Source organism: Coloeus monedula (genome assembly GCF_965178545.1).
Source record: "Coloeus monedula genome assembly, chromosome: 3".
Taxonomy (NCBI): domain Eukaryota; kingdom Metazoa; phylum Chordata; class Aves; order Passeriformes; family Corvidae; genus Coloeus; species Coloeus monedula.
The window spans coordinates 98,193,969-98,213,340 of NC_138783.1; the positions used below are offsets into that span (position 1 = coordinate 98,193,969).

Here is a 19,372-nt window from a genome sequence, read left to right on the forward strand (position 1 = left end):
GTCAGAGAATGAACTGCCAGGACCCAGAGGGCACATAGCAACGTGGATAAAATTACTCCCTTTATTTGCAGGAGGGAACTAATCCTTCTACAATCACCTCAGAGGTACCCAGGTTTTTCAAGCTGTCATTTCTGCATTAAGAAAAGGTAAATTAGGGTCTTAACAAATAACTATCTGGACCTGCTCTTTCATCACCTTTCTTTACTATCCAAGTTAGCAAGCAGTGTCTTGATTAAAATACCCTATTTAGGCTTTCCATGAGAAAGAAAAGAAAGGAAGGAAGGAAATCTGGTACTTGGGGGGGATGTCATTACATATTCCATGTAAATTGAAAAAAGAAAAAAGATTTAATTATTTAAGAGGGTCTTTGAGCAGAAGCTTCTGAGTGCCTTCAAAGACATTACAGTCATTATTACAGTGCTGCTGGCACCACTGTATTTACAAGGGATTACTCAAGCAAAACACACTCACTTATATTTCCAGGAGATTTCAGACAAGAGTAAACTTCAGATTGAATTTTGGCAGTGATCCTATCAGCTTATATGTCAAAGGTGGTTTTAGGTTTAAAGCTATTTTTTTTTAATACAAACAAACAGTTCTACCTTTCCTCCCCTCCTCCCCCAACAAATTTTTGAAAAAGAAGGTCATTAACATTTAATTTAACACTAATATGGGGACAAAAAGTACTTTCAGCTCTTGTCCTCATTTCAGCAAAGACCTCGAACACTGGCTTTTCTACCAGTCTGTTTATCTTTTTAAACAGTCTCCTCTGAAAAGTCAGCTACTGCTGTTAACCATGCTTTAATTTCCTTCTAATGCATGTCTCTGCCTTCTGTATCTCTAAAGATATATTTATTATTATCACTTTAGCAATGAAAGGCAAAAGCAAGGAAATAAACTATTTAGAGAAACTAGGGACTTTACTTATCAACATGTCCTATGTCACGTAAAAATTTTTTTAATGGAGATAATAAAGTAGTGAAATTATTCATAGGTATATTGTCTCACTTTCTGAATACATCAGAATTATGCAGGAGTGATTAAACTTTAAGCTTTAACAAAGATACTGTGAAGAAAACAGTCTCAAGAAAGAGGCATAGAGCCCATGACTACAGGACATGCCAAGACCTTCCCCGCAGTTAGACAAATGCTCCCTGCTTCACCACAGTAATCTGTTGTCCTGAGATCAGCAGACAATTCTGATCTGAAAGCAAATGAGAAACACAGGGGCCATTTCACCATCATATGAACTTGCAGTGCAGAATACATTTTCTGCCACCTGCCAGAGTGCTTTAGTCTATGTCTCCCTTCGGTAACTAGAGGGGATCTTGAGCCAAAAGATCAGATAAAGACTCAACATACTTGTCTGGAGTATTTAACAGAGCAGCAAAGGGTTCACAAAAACCTCTCACCTTAAAAATAGAGGCAACCCCCCCCCCCCCACCTGTACTACTCTTTGTAAATGCTCCTTAAACAACTACACTTAAGGGAAAAATATTACAAGTGATCTTGGAGACCCTTCAAACACATGGGAAAAGTGTTACAGCAGAAACACAGGCAAATGGACTCTGAAAAGTATTAAGCTGGCTAACATGAGGAAGGAGAAAAGAAAAAAGAACAACAACAAAAATTCCTCCAGTTTGCTTGAAAATGCCAGGTGGTACTCTCTGCAAGCTAGGAAGGCAAACTAAGAATACGATTTTTAAAATTCACAGGTCTCACTTTCCTTTTTTTTTTAATAAACTAGTTTTTCTTCTATATCTCAGACTCACCAGGTGATGGACATAAAATTCTTACCCAAAGTTTAAATTTGAAACTGAAAATCAGTCCTCATCCTATTAAATAGTACATAGCAAGCTAAGCAGAATTAAAACAAAGCAAGGAAACAAAAAATTCTAGAACATGAAAATTTTCCTATGGGTCTCTAATATAATTACATGTTAATCTATTTGAAAGTGAAAGGTTCAACTTTATAGCTAAATATACTACTTTAAATAGTCTCCCATATTTTAAATACTACATAGCTGACTTGTGAATGAAATTTTATTTATTTTCCTTAAAAGAAGCTTAATGATGTCCAGATTGCAGACTTAAAAACAGTCTTTTATGCAATGTTCCAGTTTGTCAATAGAAGAGCACTCATGAACAAATTTGAGTCAAACCTATTAAAACAATTGCTTACTCATTCATACTGTGCTATAACATAGTTTTCTACATGCTGAGAAACAAAACAAAATGCAAACCAAACAAACAAGAATACTCCCAAATTAGTCAACACGTTTGTATCCTACATTTTAATTTAAATATACCTAAGTCCTACAAAGCAATGTGTATGTTTGGACAAGCAGGATGCCAGAGAGCCTTCTTTCCTTCCCTCCCCTGATTAATTATAGTTAAAAGACTTGGCTTACAAAACCTTTAACTTTTCTTTCAAAGAGATCATTGTCACTCTACCTTAAGTCATAGCATGTGGACTCTGGACATTGACGTAGTTGCAATGAAAATTAACATAATTTCAAGATTCATGACCTCTTGTAGGATTCTCTATATTTGTATTGCTTGAAAATCAACATGATTTTAATTTTCATGAGTAGATGACAAAAGCATGGATGTGGACATTTCACTTGCTCAAACAGATATATTTCACTACAGTACATGAATAAAATCTGAAATCTGAGGAAAAAATTATGCATATATACACTGGAATCTGAGAAGGTCACTGCTGATAAATCTGCATTTCCTACATACATGTATAACAGATAAGGACATTTTTCTTTTAATCAAAGACAAAGGAAGATCTATATGTTCCCCTTATAATTAAAGAGCAGTAAATAAATACTAAATAATGATACAACTTCAAGATTCCTATCGGAAAGGAGCAATCTCAAAAAAAAGGCAGGCTAACTTTTTCACCATTGTAACAAGAAAGAAACCACACACAGTTCAAAGGATTGATCCGAGTTTAAATATATCAGTGAAGCATAATTTCATACTGCTATAAATCTACTATACAAAAGAAATTATATCTAACTTCCACACATGAATAAAACCCATTGATGAAATGAAACAAGCAAGAGGAATTAAAAGTTCAACTCAAGTGCCTAATTATAGGCACCTACTGTTATTTACTCTGGTATGCCCAAGACATCCACACACATCTAATATTAAAAAGGTAATTTGGGCAAGACTCACACTTCATGGCATAAGCAGGCAGATGCCCTACAGCATCCCAAGTGTTTCACACTCACACACACATTTCAGCAAGTGAATCCAGCCCCAGCTGCTAGCCTCCATCAGGAATACAAGCTGTGAACACAATAGGACATATGTGGTAGTGGCCCATTCTAATAATGGGAAGGAAAAGCAAGAATTCTTAGCTCCTGCAATTTCTAGTAAATGTATACGCTTTCGAAATACTCTTTTTATTTCTAGCTCTCATCTCTTGAAATATCTTTTACATGGACATTATCAGCACAACATACAGTCCATTTGCTCACTACATTTCACTGGGAATGAGTAACATTCATTCCCTAGCCACATATCATCTTCTAGTCATTTTTATAGTGACCCTTCTTCTATATAAAAGCATAGTCAGCTCCACTGGTGTTGTTTACAGCGTGCAAAAGCCAGTCACAATAAATACAAATAAAGTGACAAGAATGACAGAGGCACTGGATTACTCAATTTGTGATCTGGCACAAAAATATGCTGACATGTATCCAGAAAGACCTACAGGTCACTCGGCAACCCATCACAGGGAATATCTGGAGTGCATGATATGCTCAAATCAGTGCAGAGTCTCAACCAGATGTGCAGTTCTGCCTAGGCTGGGGGTACAGCAAACATCAAAACAGTATGTAAGCCTCATCTTTATCACTTACTTACACATAAAGACAACTTAAGACAGAAAATTATGACTTCATGAATACAGAACTTAGTTTTTCTAGAAGATTATACACCTTCAAATTTAATATTATGTTATTGTTATTCTAAAATAATCTCTAGTTCATCAAGGAGATGAGATTAGTAAGTGTGAAACATCCTTTTAGCCATAGCTCATCTTAATCATTAGTTTTGAGTTCATTATTTGAATAACCCATCTCAATTTTGCATTACGCTTCCCAGATGAAATACAGCTATGATTTATCCATCCTTCTGCTAGGACCCTAAACCATCTTAAACAGAGTTTTAATTGTGTCCATTCAATATATTTCAGTAATTCAAAATCACACCCTGAACAACTAAACTCTGCAGGATTTTATTTATTTCTTTTTTTTTAAGGGATAGAAAAGCAGTAAAAGAGAACAGTTTTAAGTTAAGCAACAGGTTCCTTGTGTCCATACCTGTGAGGCAAATTTCTACGCAAAGGTAGAAGAGAATAATTTTCAGTATTCAATTTAGCCAAATTTAAACACAGTCAGTAATTTTTACCAACATTTTGGCTGAGGACTGAGAAAAACTCTTAAGATTTTGTCACCATCAATACTGAATGAACACATAGGTGCCTATGATTTTGCTTTCCTATCAGTCTTCCACATTATTCCCATAATCTCTTTCGAGTATGCAACAATGTAAAAAAACATACAAATTACTGCAACACTCAATTGGGGCACAAGAGATAAATATAATTATAAACCAGAATATAATTATAGAAGTGTGAATATTTCCCCTGCTCTTTGCAACTCATTTGGTGGCATTTAGCACAGTATAAACTGTTAACTTGCGAACAAATCTATACAAGAGCTGAAATGGGGGCAGTTGGGACTAGATCAATCAAGATTAGATATTTCCTCTATATATAGAGTAATAACATTCACATTTTCTCTCATTTCTGGGTTTAGATAAAACACAGGCCTTTGTGTGTTTATTCTCCCACTGTTCTCCCACTGTATCATTAAACAGTGTTAAAGAACATAGGACACAGCAATGGCAAAGCCAATTTTGACAGATTTCCCATCAGAAACACTAGCTTTGTCTAGTCCAGAGTATCACATACTCAGTCATTGATCCTCATACCCACCTATTTCAACATCAGCAAAATCATGTACTCACGGTTCTTCTTCCTCTCCCTCTTCCAAGCACACAAAAGATATGGCTGAGCAGCTCACTGACCAGTTGTGTCAAGTCTGTGAGGAGACTCAGGAGTGAAGTAAATGCTGCAGCACTGCATGAAAGCCAGGGAATGGATGTCTTTCAGTAAATCTCTGTACGTAAAGAGATCTCTCATCAATCTTGCCATGCTACAACACCTCTCCCCACAGGCAGTACATGCTCTTAGCTCATTCAGTTACACAAATGAACCAATTCTTGAAATATGTGGATTTCAACAACTGAGGATGTATGTATCAAACAGTGAGCCATTTACACATTTCCAAATGGTGTGTGGACTATCACAGATTTTAGGAAGCACCACTGGCAAAATGAAAGCCACATGGCTATCCACAAAGTTGCAAGATTCTGCTGGTGGTTTTCCTGGTAAAAACCAGGAAAAGAAAAAAATGGGAAACCAACGCCTCTGAACAGCAAACTTAGAATAGATCAAGGAACATTCTCTCAAGAGAAAGAAGAAGCCAAGGTATTACTATCCACAATTTAGAAATTACATCTCCATCTCAAAAAAGATCCAAAAAACCCACAAAAAACAAAACCAAAAATGGTTGCTGCGGGACCAATAGTCTATGTCACTGAATGAAGGTTTGTGCATAACTCATTCACCATTCTTTTTACTTCCTCATTTCTTTCAGAGAGAATCTGAGACTTTCCTCTTACAGGATCAGCAGTGAAACAAGACAGATAAAACCAATATGAGCAATGCAAAACAGTAGTAAGCATACAACTGTTACTGAAACAGATCTGAAACTGCAAAAATTAGCTTAAACCACACAGAATCCATTAAGAATTAGAGCTGAAGCCTCCTGATTTAGCCAAGCAAACAGAAATAAAGGAGATTTACTTTTTGTTTAATAAACAATCTATAGTAGACAACTGTCTTGAAATTTGTGTCAAAAGGTCAGTCTTGCACTTTCCCCTCAACATCCTCCCATTCACACTTTCATTACTATGAAAGCTAGTTTAAAAATGCATGACTATGGTTACCCATGATGGCTAATAGGAGAAAAAACCAGCAGTTTAACAGCTGACCTCAAAATTACTTACAGCAGCCCAGTAAAAGTAGGGATGAAGGTGGCAAGGCAACAGAAATTACCTTTTGCACAATAGCCTAACTATTACAGCACTAGCCCAGAAAACAAAACTCAGTCTTTCGATTCATCCGAAGGGCCTGAGACTGTTTTTCTAACATACCCTGGCATTTGTGATGCTATTATGTTACATACATATATACACTTTCGTACAGATAAACCATTTATATGCTTGTACATATATATATATATATATATATAGAAGGCATACAGGCAAATATTTTTATATATTTACTTCTATATAGTGTATGTATAGAACTGTGTTTTACAGACAAAAGTGTCTTTTCAAGAATAAAATTCAGGATGAGTACTAGCCAGTGAATACAAATCAACCTGGAGCCTCTTGACTTAACAGCTCATATTAAAGGAATGTGGTTCAAAATGCTTAGCACTGAAAATACACAAGGAAAAGGAATGTGCTATTCTTTACTGTTGTATTCCCCCACTCCTTCCATGAACTTGTTTAGAAAGAAAAATGAAATCTACATTTATCATCTTAGACACACCCACTTCACTGCCACAGGAGAAAATAAGCACTGTTTCCACACATGCCCAACTGAAATATTTGAGCCATGCCGAAATAGCAAGGCTGATGTACCCAACCAGGAAGACTGAACCTAAAGGCAGTCTGCACCACCAAACCAAGGGAAATGCTGCTGCTGTATTCACGTCTTGTACCTTTCCACTGATCTTCATCATAACCAGCACCACTTAAATTCATCTTATTGTTCCCTGGAAGTTAAAGGAAGTTGAAGCATCTATTAAAATAAACATCAAGCACCAAATAATGGCTACTTTAAAATCATACGCTAGTTATAAAGAGCAAGTTATTCAGTAAACCATTTTACATGATTGATAAACCATAACTTCCAAAGAAAAAAATTATTATAATTGCTGAAAATTAAAATTACTACTTCAAAGTTAATTGAGTAATGATTTGTAAATCATTATACTTTTGATTAGCACTTAGAAAAACTCACTGAAAAGATCCATTATTCATTTTAGTATGGAGCAAGTATAAGTCTATTCTGGAGCTTTAAGTTTTGCAAACCTGCTTCTTTTTTTCTGTTGTACTTGAATATTAATATAAGTACACTCCAAGGTAAATGAACATGTTACATTGTGATTACTTTACTAAGTCCAAAGAAACATGCTGCCACTGGCTAACTCAGTGCTGTTAGTCTGTTTGCCTTTCTCTGATGTGAGACATCCTACCATGAATTCAAGTTATTGCTAACAGGTTTAAACATAAAGTAAGTTTGATGCTCAAACAATAGCAGCTGCATGAAACTGTTCCCAAATGAGAATCATGTATTTGCCCGTTTGGGCTTACATTACTGGAGAATTCTTCAATGGCAGCTACAGAGGAAGCCAATTTCTCATTTTACATGCAGAGAAACATGGTACGTCTATGGGGAGAGGAAGAAGCTTCTGAACAAATTCAAAAGGCTTTTAGTTTATGTTAATATAGCAGACATATCTTAATGCTATCTTGTATTCACATATACCCCTTATCCTTCTTTTTTAATGCCACAGGGAAGAGAAACAAACAGTTCACGAATAAAGCATGCAAACTCTTCCAATGTGAAGCTGTAAACAAATAATCTGGTATCAGTGCAAAATAGCACATGAAAACATAGAGAAATCTTCTATTTCAATTCCAGACCACATGGGAATCCAACTTTGAAATATAAAGGCAATATACATAACTTAATACAAAATATTCTAAAACTGTACTTATTAAGCATCATCTATTTGACAGCATATAATTTGTTTAACAATAGAAAATCTATTGATTCATAGAAACTGCCTGATATACTTTCTTAGGCTCTCATACAGGGCCTTAACCATTAAAGACAGAACTATGCAAACAGCAGTTGATATGGTGCATGCAAAACCCTCCTTGTTGGGTGGAAATCTACAGTTAACAGACAGCTTCTTAAAACGTGTATGGGGAGACTCAAGTCAGGCAACAGGTACACTGCCATGAGTATATGAGCTATTATACCATGGAAATTTATACATGCAATGTTCTCAACCAGAGGAGCAATTACCAGCTCTGAACACGCTATCAGCTTACAACATGTTCATAAGGAAGTTAGCCTTTCACCAAGGAGGTACCTCCTCTTCTTCAGATGTTGCTGATAACAGAGCAGCAGTTCACTGGCCCAAGGAATGCAAAACAAGGTTTAAAAAGTTGTTTTGAAATGAGATGTTCCAAGGCACTTGTATAAAACCACTACCACACAAGGTAGCCGAAACCACAAGGGTCACTGTGTTATCAAAGTCAGCAGAAAAATAGCTAATAGTATCTTCCTAATTAAGAGTCTAGTGGGTCAACCCTGGCTGAGCCAGGTATCCTCCCAAGCCCCAAGCTGCTCTGTCATTCCCCTCCTCAGCTGGACAGGGAAAGAAAATATAATAAAAGATTCATGGGTTGAGATAAGGGCAGGGAGAGATCACCCAATAGTTACCATCACTGGCAAAACAGACACAATTTGGGGAAATTATATCAGAGTAGGGGAATAAGAAATAACAGCAAATCTTAAAAAAACCTTCCCCTACACCCATCCCTTCTTCCTGGGCTTAGCTTTATTCCCAAATTCTCTACCTCCTATCCTGCAGCAGCACAGCTGAACAGGGAAGAAGGGTTGTGGGCAGTTCATCACATATCTCTGCTGCTCCTTCCTCTGCAGGAGTAGGACTCCTCCAGCACCTGGAGCATGTCCTCCCCCTCCTTCTTCAACAACCTCGATGCCTGCAGACCTGTTTCTCTCACATATTCTAGCTCCTCTGTCCTGGCTGCTGTTGCTCAGCAGGTTTTCTTCACCTTCTGTTATCCCAAAGGTGCTTCCACTGTCACTGATGAGCTCAGCCTTGGCCAGCAGCAGGTCCCTCTTGGATCTGGCTGGCATAGGCTCAGATGGACATTGGGGAAGCTTCTGGCATCCTCTCACAGAAGCCACCCCTATTGCCCACCCTTCCACCCCACCACTCCACTACCAAAGCCTTGCCACACAAAGCCAATACAAATATACACTTTCTATGGGAAGAGCTATCGATAAGAAACATAACCTTCCTTGAACAGATATCCATAGCTGTTCTGTTTAACCCACAACCTAAAAGAGCAACAATGGAAAAAAGTAGTTATGCAAAGGGAAAAAAGGGTCAGGAAACTTTATTCCTTCCTCAAAAAGAAACATAACAAAATGAATCCATACAGAAAATTGTCTTCTGCTCACCACAGGTCTCTCCTAGTACCAACTTCCTTATTCTCAGAAAGCTTTCATCTTTCTAGGAATATATACGTATATTCTCAGAAAGAGAGATTATACATATATATATATAAAGACTTGATCAAGTTGCAAATTCAAGATGTTTGACTTTCAGTGTTACATGTCTCTAAATCACTTTCTGTAATACTGTCAAAACGTCTGCTTCCTCAACAGAGGAAACATTTCAAAAGACAGAGTGACTTCAATAGAAAACAAAACCATTACTTTTCCACTGTGGCCTTGGACAATGTTCTAAACTTAATGGTGGCAATGTGTCAAACATACTACCACAGAGAAGGTGTAGAGAACTACAGATTAATCAAGATAATTTCTTCTGTCCACTCAAGAGTGCATAAAATTCTTGAGGTAAATCTGTTGATGGAGTAATTTCTCTGTGATGATAACACCAAGAACAGAAAATCAAACATCAACAAATAGCTTGATTTTCCAAGAGCAAGGACATTTCATCGTGGATGACTACCTACATACAAGAGCAAAGTGTCAGAAATACTGCAGAAGATCTAATCACAACAATTCTTTAATAGTTTTATACCAAGAACTCCTTACAAAAAAGAATCAGTGCTTTGAGATTCACAAGGCAAGTGTGATACAGCATATGGAAAATTGTGTTTTATGAGCTGCAATGACTGTTTGTTTGAAAACTGTAGAAGAAACTTCAAACACATTATATAAATACCAATAAAAGGAACTTCCAACATGATGTAACAGTGGACTTCCACACAGGTGAGCCACAGGCTTCTCTGAAGATGCATGACCACAGCCCTCACCTCCCATGTGGGGCTGAGGATCAGAGTAGAGGGTTATTCTCACAGAGTGCTGAAAAGCCTCACATGACAGCAAAAGTTGTCCTGGCTCCAGGCTCAGCACTAAGCCAGAGGTAGGTCCTAAGATCAGATACAGCCTGCAGCCCAGAGAAGGACCCCACAAAGTTAGAATTGATGACAAATGATGGTCTTTTTGTTTCCCAACACCACTGGTAAAAGCACAGAAATACTGGAAGACTGCAATTTGCTTTAGAATATAATCAGCTTGCTTATAATTTGCAGGATGAAATAAAACTTACACTTGGCCAGAGAAGCTTTTAACTAAGCTCCATCGAACTGAGAGATAGGTACGTAAATCGTAGAATGGTTTGGGTTGAAAGGGACCTTTCAAGTACCACCTATTCCAAACCCCCTGATGGTGCAGGGACACCTTTCACTAGATCAGGTTGCTCATAGTCCCATCCAACACACAATGCTTTTGTGTTTCTGAGCTAAAATACCCTTCATACTCCAGAACCTGAACCATAGATGCTGCGCACTGAGAACACCTCATATGGCAAAAGAAATGTCTATTCACAGAAAATCAAACCAGTCTGATACTCAGGTGCAGTCAGACTGTATCAGTACTAGGTCTTTGTAATAATATTCCCCAATAAACTGCCACTTACAGAGTTTAGTACACTGTAACAGATTTTTAATAGCACTCATTTTCTTCATGAGTATTTACACACATTCTCAGTCCTGCTGCTGAAGAGCTGCATAATTTTTCCTCCCAGTATCTGAAATTTTGCTGAAAAGCTTTAGCCTCTCTGCATAGATGATTTAGTCTACCCAGTAATACTAGTACAGAAAACCATACTAAAAATAGATTGTTAGCTTTCATTAACTGAAAAATCTTACAAGAATATTTTAAGTTAGCCTTCTGTCATGAAAATTATTGTCCTTAATTTCTACCTCCCATCATATAAAATATCTACTTAATATGGGAGATGCAGATTGATTATGAAGCCTGAAAAACAAATGCAAATATAAGGCATCAACTACAGTTCCTGTAAGACATGGAAGAGACACTTCAAAATTAAACATCTGATGCAAAATACCTGTGAAAGGATTTCAAATCACCTCAGTTTGAAACCACCCCAGGGACATTCATCTGAAAAAAACTTCACCAACCTCTATGCTGTTGTAAGGATTTAAAAATCATGGCTGCCTGTCTCAAATGCTATTATCACCGAAGGACTTTGTCCATTGTAGCAAACTGTGTAAAGAAGCAATCACCCATCTGCAACCACTGAAGGTGTCTCCCCCAAATACACCTGCACTGATTCCTGGAACTTGGACTGTAAATTAAGCCACCTGACAGGAATTTGAGATAAGATAAAGGTGGTACTATTGTCTGAGTGTTATCTCTGATTAGAGGGAGGTAAACAAAGTTGGGGGAGAAGAATATATCACTGGTAATGGACAAGGAAAACCAACTGAGCAACACTGCTAAAATCAGCTCAGACTAAGTCTAGCAGGGGGAGATCAGAACCCACTGACTCAAAACACAGGAAGACTGAGCGTGGGATTAATTAGCATTAGAAGTGAGGGAATCATTTAACAAATAGAATAAGAGAACTATGACTTGAGCATTAATGCCTTTGTTTGGTGTTGGAGAATGATTAGAGGATCGGGGACATGGATTATTGATAAAGGGTACAAATTAATAACAGAACTGTACAAGAAAAAGCCTGCAAGCAAAGGCCTGCATGAGAAAAAGCCTCCATGAGAAAATGCCTGCGTGAGAAACAGGCCTGAGAACAAAAAGGGAGTTTTTAGGAGGTACAGTGCTGTTCTGATAAAGATGTGCTGACCACGAGAAGGGAGGAAGATTTTTCATCTCTCAAGACAAAACATAAATAGAAGCTTGCCAAATGTAGTCTTTTATCTAACCCAATTATGTAGAAGAATGTGCTTTTGTAAGTTTAAACCAATCAAGAACTGACAAGCATGTACACTGATACTATATAAATGCCTCTGTATTGCTAATAAACGAAGCTTGCATTATCAATCATATTGATTGTCTGCATGTCTTCCCCCGCCGGAAAGTCAGCAGTTTGGTAAAATGTATAAATAGTGAAAAGTTTTCAACAACCTTGGGACCCTGACTACCAAGAAGCCCAAGGTAAAGAAGGACCAATGGGATGCTGCTGGATCCATGGGTGGTGACTATACTCTGCCTTATCTGTCTGTCTCTCCCTCTCCTCTCTTTTCTATTTCTATCTCTCTCTCTCACATTTTACTGTTAAATAAAATTAGTACTATTGACTTGGGCATATGATCTTGCTTGCACCTTAGTTTGGATAGAGTCATCTCTCAATAATCAGATCTTAACAACTGCACACGATTATTTTACTGTAGTAGAAAAGACACAGACAACACTTAAAAGTTTGGCACAGATCAGGTACCTAAAGGCTAAAGTACTGGATCCAGTGTCTACTTTCAAGTAAAATATTTTAGCTTTTAAAGCTTTTCTAAGAGTGTCATTTCCTTGGCAAAGGGGAGATGATCAAGAAATCTTAACTGCCATGCTTGGGTCAAACTGACCTTGTATTATTTTAGCAAGTTATGACAACTTTAAACTAGCCTAAGGTCTTCAAACTTCAAAATCCATTCAACCTAAACACTACTATCTCTTGTTTAAAACAGAGGAAGAAGAATAAAACAGTATCAGAGACGTTTTATAAGAAGACTTAAAACTTATTCACACTACAATCCTGAAAGAATACTGTAATTACAAAAAGGTTCAGAGAGAGAATCTCACTAACATGTCAGTGAAACCAATTCACATGAGGGCTACAAGAGAAATAGAAAGCTGGAAGGAGACTCTCTGACAGTAGCTATTAGGATTATATTTTTCAGGTATCTCAAAGGGGAGAGGCTGAATCTTCTTTTGCTAGAGAGTGGTTCTGGGCATAATGGAAATATTATGTTATGACTCTGTTTTGCATGTGACAGCCTAGAGTTACAAGAAACACTGCTGTGTGTCCTACTAAATGAAATAAAAAATGTGTTCAGAGACTCAAAGAGTGCAAGAAATTTCAGCCCATCATTTCATTCTTCCATATGAGTAATCTGATAAAAATAAAAAGAGATACTGAGAACTGAACTAGAAATCATTCCACTTCCCTCAATCTTTCTTCCCTTCTGCCTCAGTTCTGCAAGCTGAGGTCAAAGTTTACATCTTGAGACACAAACAGCTTCACTCTCCTGTGGCTGAAATTTAATAAGCCTGACACAGGAGTTACTGCACTGGGGTGTGCTTAGTTTTACTGCAACAGTGCTTGCAAAAGACGGACTGGGAAATTATATGCTCAATAAGCAGATAGAAGACATTTTTTACTTTATTTACAAAAATAGCCTAAACTTCTTTCACTCTATTTAAAAACTAAAGAAGGAAAAAAAAATCCAGTAGCCTTTCTCCCACAATCAGTAAAAGAAAAGGTGTCTGAATTATTTGCTGAATACATTGAACTGAGCCACTGAACTTAAAGGACTTCTAGATAAAAAGACCTGTACTTTTGGATCCATTATATTTTTAAACTGTTAGAACACATTCTAGGTATATAGTTAGAGCTGTATATATACCCACTTAAACACGGTAACTTACATGTTTCCTAAATGTAAGGAAAAAATAACTATGAGGTGTACAAGTTGCAATAAAAATAAAACAGCTGGTCAACCAAAGACCTTTCTTTTCTGAAACAGGCACACACACTGTAGGCCACATCTTTCTAACAACCACTAGATAGTAGTTTTCAAAGAGATCAAAAACTGCACAAAAACGCAAACCTAGTATTTCAACAACATGCAGAAACAGCTTTTTTTCTTCTATTTTCTGAAGAGCAAATCTAACTATTAATAAAAGAATCCAATTGTATAGAACATTGCAATCAAAGAAAATAGAACTAAACACCATTGACTATGTCTGCCCTCTCTAAATATTGGCTGTTGTCCACCCTCTCTAATACAAAGGGTAGCTTTAGTCATTGACCTTGTCATAAGCAGAGACTGGTGATTTTCTCCTTTTGCTATGTTGACGCAGATCACGGGGGTATTGCTACAGGACTGTCAGCCTCTCATAATTTCTGTTACAAACTTGTATGATATACAACTTTAAAATTTTGCCAGTAACAAATGAATAAAATTGAAATTACACAAAAAATTAAAGCTGTTTTCTTCAGGACAGGGATTTCTTCTGACAGTACTCTCTACCCTAATTATTAATTATAAAAAATCTAGTGTGTCTCTTGAGAATTTAACTCCCTACAGTAGACTCACAGAGGAGCATAAGTAGCTCTTGAACTGGAAATAGGAAGCATCTACATGGTCAGTACTGAAGCCATTAAACTGCATCATCATCATTCTGTGAAAAAAATAATTTCCTTGGTAGTCTGCAATTGTTTCCAAGGCTCCACTATAAACAATTAAAGTGGGTAATACATTTTCCAAAATTAGACTGCCATTAAGTACAGGTATACAATACCTGCAATCATTGATATTTGTAAATTATTTTGTTGAATATATGATTTATGCTTCTGGGCCTATATTATCAATACCACTTTTTTATAGTTTGAAGGAAGGGAGTAGCTTCTGTTATTTAAACAGAAGTATAGGATATTTTAACCAACTCCTTTACTTCTACCCATAGAAAGTGCAGTATCTCTAAGGTACTCCATATTACACCTTTGATATCCTACACTGCCTAGGTATTGGGCATCTTGTAGCCAATCATAAATACAATCTCTCTGAATTATGTATTTCTATGATGCTCACCTCTAAAAAAAAGAATGGCATAAAAGACATGGGTTTTGGGAAAAGTTATTGATATGCACTATCAAAATACCTGCCAAGTCAAGACGACTCAGATAAAATGAGAATTTCAAGATGGTAGTGAGAATAATTTCTAGGAAAATCAGATCAAATCTCAATTGAACCTAAATTTACAGAGGTTTGTTGTTTTGTTTTCATTAAGGAAGCCAGTTTTTAATTCACAACACAAGAACACTTTAAAGAAATAGGAGGAAAGAAAGGTACATGTAGGATCCAACCCTGAAAGAATTAATGGGTACTGAAAGTATTTTTCATATTTTAAGTCTCTTGAGCTACACTTAGGAATATTACACTATCAATGTAGTTTCTCATACATACAATGCAATTTCTCATACATACAATTAGAATGTAAAGCAGAGAACTGAAGCTCACAATTTTAGTGTGTAAGATAGTATGAAGAGAAAGGTAAATTAAATATCTACTGAAAAGTACCCAGAGGAAAGTAAGTTCTATGTCTTTTTTGTTACATACAAATACAGAAACATCTGGTTCAAACAGGAATACTTATTTTAGCCCCTGAAAGCTGCAATTATAACAGAAAGAAGAAAAAGAAAACATGAATCTATTCCATGTTGATCTGCAGTATTAGAAAAGGGAATGGATTAAGAGAGGAATAACTTTCACAATTTTGTGATAAATGTTAGAATATTGTTATTCTTTTTCCCCTCTTAGTAAAAACTTCGAAGATAGAACATATAGCCACTTCTCAATTAACCAGGGGAACGAGGAGAGAAAAACCATGCTAACACACAATTTAACATGTTGTATTATTGCCTATGTGAGAGGCGGGGGAAACATGAGGATTTATGTCAAGAGCACTTTAACCAGTATAATGCAGACAGGTACCAGCTACAGATCCTGAAATGCCAACTCTTAAGACCAGAAGTTTTTGATTAGGGAAAAACAAGGCCTAGTTTAATAAACATAAACCTTATAATCCAGGTTTGCTGTTAGCTAGCACTATGCTAAGAGACTTCATCAAGAAATTGTTGGCATATCTTTAAGGCATTTTTCTTTGACGACTTCAGAGTTACCAAAGAGCTGCTCATTATCTTAATATTATCTTAATAATATCTTAATAATTATCATTATTTAAATTGAAAGAACCCTTTCCTTTGAATACATGCACACACATGAAAATACATCCCCTGTATCTCCAAAGCTTTATACAGGAATTGTAGGATGAGCACTGGAAAATTTCTAAACCTAAGGAGTATTTTTTTAAAAGTTCTAGAGTGTGTAAAATAAATGGATGCCTAGAACAAAAAATGAGTTAGCAATACAGAAAACCTAACACTATCACAAACATTTCAAAGACCTTCTATTTATGACAAGTATTTAAGACAAATGCAACACTAACGTAGTATATCCAAGGAATGATATGCATATATCCATATCTGATAACTGCAGAATTTAGAGCAGTCCTAGAAAAAACTTAACAAGAACAAATACAAAATAAAAAAATTTCTAAAGCTATGACACCTCCCAAGAAGCAAGCAAAGCTAAGACATTCTCTGGGAGACCAAGATGCTTTTTCATTTTCATGAAAATTTTTGCATACATGTGTAAGTATGAACTATCAGACACTGTTAACGCTGCCATTAGGAAGTGCAGTTACTCCCTGGGGGTCCAAGGTATTAGGTTTTGGAAATCACAGGCTACTTGTAAACCCTACGACCTAGAAAAATTAATGTCATATGTTATTTCAATCTTGTCCCAATATATATGCAGACTGTCACCCTTCTCCACCATCCTGCTTTCCCTAGGAGAGGAATGGTCTGGACAGCAGTAGTGGTGCTACAGCAGACTGCAGAAAGCTTTCTTTTGACAGCAGGTCAGGGACCAGCCTGGGCAAGGGAGGTTGTGTGTGACAGGTCACAGCTACCAAGAAATTTTGCAGGGGTACTGTCTTGGGGTGACTTTATGATGTGTATCCCATATCGCTGCCCTATGCCCAGAAATTAATTTTTGTGCCTTTCTATGCCTTTAAACTGAGCCTGAGAGGGGGAAGGGAAAACTGAGCAAAATTTTTTCAAAGCAGTTTGCAGCTTGTTCAAGGTCACACAGAGATAGCGACTTCTTTTTCAGCTGCGGCAGGGGAGTGAGGAAGCACCTGGCTCGTTGTTTTCCAGTCAGCATTTTGGCCAGTTTTTCAGCTTCTTTTTCTCTGGAGAGAGACTCAGAGTTGAACTTTTTTTCCTTCCCTGGAATTTCGGATTTTCTCCCTTTTCTGCTGGACTGCTTCAATATCAGAACACATCAGGAGGACTTTCCATTGAGCACAGAGGGCCTGGCCCTGGGCCAAGCCCCAGCTCTGAGGAGACCAAAGGGAGGACTCTAACACTTTTCCCAGGTTTTTTCTCCACAGCGAGAGATTTTATTGTTTCGCGTTATTATCCTTTTCCCATGTGTTTGTTAAATAAATAGTTTTTATCTCCTTCACTTTCCTTGAGGAAAATTTATTTTTCCCAAAGCTGGTCGGGGGAGGGATGGTTGTGACCTGCCTTCTCTCAGAGGATATATTTCTAAATTTGGCCAAACCAGAACAGGTACAATGTGAGGTTATTGAAAGATCCAGATGTTTCTAAAGGTATGAAGACTCATGTAAGAGGCAGCTAAAACATATATCAAAAGCTCTTTAAATCTTTGAGTACAATTACCAAGTAAAACCAAAACTTTTTTTTTTTTTAACCAGTAAGACAGAACCCTTTTTTTTAATTACAAAAAAATAGTATAACTGGCATTATATGAAAAGTGGTATAAAGATGCAAAACTTATTTTTAACCGAAGAATCTAGCATTTTATCTTATTACTGTTAAATCCACAGACTAATTACCTGCTCTCCGTAACAAGTTGCAAAAGAATGAAGGGGAATAGTTCACTTCCTTTTTCAAAAAGGCAAAGCCATGATAAACAGTAAACTCTGCAAAATTGACTTTGATTCAAACACTTCAAGAAATGAAAATTTGCAATACTGTACAATTTGCAATCAACTGACACATAAGAAGTTTGAAGTTTTAGAACACACAAAACCAGAACAGCAACACTACTTCTTGATCTTTACTCCTAGATGCCTTCATTAATGAAAAACGAGAACATTCAAATTAAAAATGGTAGAAGGATAAATATAATAAAAATATGATCTACAACAATAATAACAGTGCAAGTTATTAGGCAGCAGAATAGCAATTAGATATACTACAATACCTTAGTGGCCCAAATACTTTCATTTTCCTGAGACATGTTCCCCATGAAACACTGTTTTTAATTTTTAAAGACTAGGAATTTATTACACTGTGATAAGCTCTTTATGGCTCCATCTCCCCTGAGCCATAAAAGCAAAGAACATTTTGTTAGTCCAGTAACAATATAATGCTATAGAGAAGACTCAGCCCTAGCATGAAAAGATCCACCATTTCACATAGTGTAATTTTTTGCAGTAATGGTCTTGTAGCAGAATGCTGACTTTACCCAAGGTTATGACACTTTACACGCATGCACGAGTATACTCTTCTGCCCTGAAGAGACAGGTCAAAGGAGGTTTCTATATGTAAATTACAAAAAAAAAGAAAAATATCTTTACCATAGAACAATTTATTCAAATGAAATATGCCTCCGTATACTCATGCTCCATCTTAAACCATTAATTTCTTGTACTTCAAACCTTCTGATACACTATGATACTAATTTTTTTCATTAAACACAAATCATCTTTCACTTCATTCTTCCAGTACTAGTACAAATTTTTTCCTCTTGCTTAGAAATTCTCCCAAATGACCAGTACCAGTGTCAAACTCATAAAACAACCCAATCCAAAAAAGATAATCCCACTTATTACTGGTCAGTAATCAAATAAGGGTACATTCTCTTAGTTTGAAGATATACTCTGTGTCAGTTTACATTAAACACAAATGGAGCGATTAAAGCAGAACATAATTTGGAAGACACAATGTTCCAAAAGATGTCCTGACACAAACAGGCTATTTTCTGTATATGGTGACACTGTGAAAGAGAACCTGAGTGAACTCATATTTATGCACAGCAGACAATCAGTGCCCAGGGCTGAGCTGCTTGGCAGCCAACCCAGTGAGTGCAGCACCCGCGAGCACAAGGCTGCTGCAAAGGCCTAGCACGAACCCATCGTTTGGGGAGCAAAGGTGACATGGGGACCTATTACAGCAGGTCAGAGAGCCCGCATTAATGAGCTGCGAGAAATGAGACACTGTAACACTGTCCG

General features: G+C 36.8%; 1 protein-coding gene across 1 annotated transcript in view; it reads right to left on the reverse strand.

Moving 5' to 3' along the window:
- The window catches only part of PUDP (pseudouridine 5'-phosphatase), a 68,776-nt gene that overhangs the window by 42,184 nt on the left and 7,220 nt on the right, over positions 1-19,372 (reverse strand). The window lies entirely within an intron of this gene.